The sequence below is a fragment of the Moschus berezovskii genome, chromosome 2 (genome assembly GCF_049115385.1).
Source record: "Moschus berezovskii isolate FMDL1 chromosome 2, NW_MosBer_1.0, whole genome shotgun sequence".
NCBI classification, from domain to species: domain Eukaryota; kingdom Metazoa; phylum Chordata; class Mammalia; order Artiodactyla; family Moschidae; genus Moschus; species Moschus berezovskii.
This window is the reverse complement of record NC_142461.1, coordinates 133,616,929-133,622,190: the sequence shown is the minus strand read 5'-3', so window position 1 is coordinate 133,622,190 and position 5,262 is coordinate 133,616,929.

The following is a 5,262-nucleotide window of genomic DNA, read 5'->3' as shown; positions in this document are numbered from 1 at the left end:
ATTTGCTGGCATATCGAGTGCAGCACTTTCACAGCATCATCTTTCAAGATTTGAAATAGCTCAACTGGAATTCCATCACCTCCACTAGCTTTGTTCGTAGTGATGCTTTCTAAGGCCCACTTGACTTCACATTCCAAGATGTCTGGCTCTAGGTCAGTGACATTACTTTGACAACCAAGGTCCGTCTAGTCAAGGCTATGGTTTTTCCAGTGGTCATGTATGGATGTGAGAGTTCGACTGTGAAGAAAGCTGACCACCGAAGAATTGATGCTTTTGAACTATGGTGCTGGAGAAGACTCTTGAGAGTCCCTTGGACTGCAAGGAGATCCAACCAGTCCATTCTAAAGGAGATCAATCCTAGGTGTTCATTGGAAGGACTGATGCTAAAGCTGAAACTCCAATACTTTGGCCACCTCATGCGATGAGTTGACTCACTGGAAAAGACTCTAATGCTGGGAAGGATTGGGGGCGGGAGGAGAAGGGGACGACAGAGAATGAGATGGCTGGATGGCATCACCGACTCTATGGACATGAATTTGAGTGAACTCCAGGAGTTGGTGATGGACAGGGAGGCCTGGTGTGCTGTGATTCATGGGGCTACAAAGAGTCGGACACAACTGAGTGACTGAACTGAACTGAACTGATGCTACATACTGCCTCTGTCATATATTCTCTCTCTCTTTTTCTTAACAACTCTTTGAAAAGTTAAAACCAATGAAAAAACAATGAACCGTTCTAAAAAGAAAAAAAATTAAAGCCATTCTCAGTTCTAGGGTATACAAAATCAGGGAGTTGGGGACTGTGGGAATTGGCCTGTTGAATGTAGCCCACGACCATAGTCTGTTGATGCCAATGCAATGTACATAGTATGAAAAGAATGACACCTGACTCTGCTTAGTCATGTTGTGGTAACAAAAATGTGGAAGATGGGCAAATTTTAAAGTAATTGGTAGATGTTCAACAGGCTAACAAGGCATTCCAGAAATAAAGACACTCAAAGTCATGAAGACACGAGAGGTTAGAGATAGTCTTACTTAGGGTCAATATAAATGGTTCAGAACACATGATCTACACAATACAAATGAATGTTAAACACATTATGCTAAGTGAAAGAAACCAGACTCAAAGGCTATATATATATGACACTCCAGAAAAGGCAAAGCTGAAGGGAAAAAACACAGAGCTTGGGGGTAGGGGTAGGAGTTGACTGCAAATGGACAGCATGAGGTAATTTTAAAAAAATTTTTCTTTTAATACCAAAAACATTTTGTATTGGGGTATAGCCAATCAACAACGTTGTGATAGCTTCAGGTAAATAATGTAGTGACTCAGCTATACATATACATGTATCCTTTCTCCCCCAAATCCCTCTCTCATCCAGCCTGGCACATAACACTGAGCAGAGCTCCATGTGCTATACAATAGGCTTTTTTGAGTATCCATTTTAAACATAGCAGAGTGTACATGACCTTCCCAAAGTCCTTAACTATCCCTTCCTGCCCCACCGCAACCCTGGCAAACATGAATTCATTTTCTAAGTCTGTGAGTCTCTGTTTTCTAAGTTCACTTGCACAATTTATTAGATTCCACATATAAGGGATGTCATATGATATTTTTCCTTCCCTGTCAGACTTACTTCACTCAGTATGACACTCTCTAGGTCCATCATGTTGCTGACAATGGTCTTACTTCATTCTTTTTAATGGTTGAATAATATTCACATATATATATATATATATATGGACATTTAGGATGTTTCCATGTCTTGGCCATTGTAAACAGTACTGCAAAGAACACTAGGTTGCATGTATCTTTTCGACCATGTTTTTCTCTGGGATATATACCCAGGATTGGGATTGCAGGGTCATATGGTAGCTCTATTTTTAGCTTTTTAAGGTAAAGTGTCTGCCTGCGATGCAGGAGACCTGCGTTCAATTCCTGGATTGCGAGGATCCTCTGGAGAAAGAAATGGCAACCCACTCCAGTATTCTTGCCTGGAAAATCCTATGGACAGAGGAGCCTGCATCTCCTGCATTGCAGGCGAATTCTTTACCATTGAGCCAACTAGGAAGAAATTCAGAAAAAGTTTCCCATTAAGATTAAACATTCTGTGTCTGAGATGTTAAACAGGCAGTGAGTACAGAACAACCAAGAGAATAATACCAATAGAAGGTGAGAAATATTAAGTCTAGTAAGATTGATCAAGAGTTATAAACTTGGCAGGCACTTGTGTGCAGAGGGTAGCTGATACCCTGGGGATGAATAAAAGAAAGTCAAGCATAAGATTTTGAGAAACTTCAACATTTCACAGAAAGGCAGAAGATGGAAGTTAGAAGGCATAAAAGAGGTTATGAAGAGAATCAGGAGAGTAATATAAATTGAGGAGAGAGATTTCAAGAGAGAAGAAATGGTAGTTAGGGTGAAGGTACTAGAAATCTGAATCACAAATCCTCCCTTCATTAAAAAACATAATAAAATGAATAATAGCAAAAGCAAGATAAACTGAAATTAAAACAAAAATAACAACCAAATCAGAAAAATGTATACTAGCACTTAGAAAGACATACTATCTCACACTATAAAAATGAAAAAAATTATTACCCAGAAAAGGAGAAAGAAGATTCTAATAACTGACAGTTGGCAACAAATCCCACTGCCATGTTTGGTACAGGAGGAATAATGTGAGTGGGTAAACACTGAAAACTCTTACCAGTACTTCCTAGTTCAAAGAGAAGCAATCGAAAGGATTTGTTATACAACCATAAGAAATAGCAGAATTCTCCTTCTGCAATAGATGCCACTCCCCACTATTACAGACAAATAACAGAGATAAGAGAAATTTGGGGATTTGCATTTTGGTCATGTAATTTCTGACATAAAGACAAGAAATACTAAGGGAACAGACCTTTGAAAAGAAACCTTCACCTGATAAGATGAATAGGTCTGTACTAATAACATCTTCACTAGAATCCTTACGTTTTTGCTTATCTCCAGAAATATCTATCCTTGTTAGAATCAAAAGTTTGACATTCACACTAAACAGGAGATTACGACATTCAAATTATTTCTGTCTAGGTAAAGTAAAAATCTAGTAAGAAATTATTATTTAATTACCAAAAAGAAAAAAAGCGAGTAGAAAGCAAATAGTAGAGAATAAATCCAGCTATCATGATTGTCTATACACACAGCTACTCACACTTCTCTGACCACTCACACTAACTCTGAATAACACAAATGTAAAAGAACAATTTCTTTTCCTAAATGGGTGATAAGCACATGGAAGTTCATTATATTATTTCCAAAACTCCCTATTTCACATAATTTTAAAAATGTAATCAGATGGGACACAGGCCACAAATAACCTGCCGTCAAACTGAAGCTCTAAGGGAAAGATATGAACAAGACCTTTCAAAGTGAGAAGGAGCTGAGGGGTGGAAAGAAATAGCATGGCTGCTAGAGATAAAGGTAAACTTACGGAAGAAGGGAGAGGAGGAGAGAGAGATGAAAGACAGCACACAATAAACACACAGGAGGTACATTTTGAAAGCAGACATCCTTCCAGGAAACAGAAGAAAATTTTCAACAAATTTCTCACATTAAAGACAGCATGAAATCTGTAAAGTAAGAAAAAAAAGTTAAAAGATCACAGCACAGTGGAATTAGATTAAAATGAAAAGTGATGAGCTAAGAAAAAGAACTGAAGATGAAAATAACAATACTATGAAATTAATAAGTAGAAATACTATGATTAAAATAGATAATACTGTGAACTTAATTGCTAAAGATGAAGGGCTTTCAAAATTGCCAAAGAATGAAGAAAAAAGCAGAAAAAGCAAATCAATTATAAAGAAAACAAACATACACACAACAGGTGCTCAATAAGTATTTTAGTGAATGATGGAAAAATAGGTGGAGAATTTACTGTAGAGAACTTCAAACGGGGTAATAAACCCATCCGTCATGTTATATGGGAAATGAGGATACACTGAGTCTTTAGAATGTGTGTGGAAAGGGTAGAAGGGATAGGGAGGACAGTTGAAACTGTCGTGATAACAGATGTCTGTTAAGAACAGTCATTGGGCAGATGTATCAGAGAAGTCATGAATTAGTGGTTGGATGACCAGTAAGCAGATGGTTAAATTTAATGAATGTGTGTGGTTTATAAGAATAACTGTCTTTTACTTTTATTTTGTGTTACCCAGTAGTTCCTTATTTACCCAGACATGGAAAAATCTCTGCTAGTTTCATATCTTCTATCATATACTGATAAATGAGTGGAACTGTGGAAAGTGGAAGTCTAACTAATTACTTGGATCTTCAAATCTTACTTAGAAACTACAAAATTCCCCAATCAATCTCAACCTTGTGTTCCATATTAGTAGCAAGTATAGACAGAAGAGATAACAATTTAAGAAAAGAGTTAGGAAGAGGTGATTATATTCAACCCAAACTAAGATGTGCAATTCAAAAACAGATATGAAAAAAGAAGGATTAATTTTTCCGTTCCGTTCCGTCGCTCAGTCGTGTCCGACTCTTTGCGACCCCATGGACTGTAGCCTACCAGGCTTCTCCGTCCATGGGATTCTCCAGGCAAGAATACTGGAGTGGGTTACCGTTTCCTTCTCCAGGGGGGTCTTCCCGACAACTGCAAATGCAGTTTGCATTTGTCCTGATTTGGAGACATAACTGTAATTCCTCTAGACATTAATCATTTTGAATTGACTATAAATGTATTTAGTGATTTTCCTCTACAATGAGGCAAAAGATACATAGGTAGAGTAAGTACATCAATAATCTAGGTTAGAAATATTGAAGAACTGGATTATTAGATGTATGTGGGGTTATAACCGGAAGTTTACAGTTAACTCTAGACTCAGTATGAGTGAATTTGAGTGCACGCTGAAGGTTTCTCAAGCTTAAATTAAGACCTAAACAAATTACACATGTGCATTGGTCTTCAATGACATAATTTTAAATGTGCCTCAACATACTTTTTCTTAACAGTATAGATATACTTCGTATAGTTTAGAATTGCATAGGACTTGTGCCCAGTCTACAGTTACACAAGGTATGTATAAATATGGCTTTATTTGTGCCCCTGTATGCGACGAGTTGACTTACTGGAAAAGACTCTGATGCTGGGAAAGGTTGGGGGCGGGAGGAGAAGGGGACGACGGAGAATGAGATGGCTGGATGGCATCACCAACTCTGTGGACATGAGTTTGAGTGTACTCCGGGAGTTGGTGATGGACAGGGAGGCCT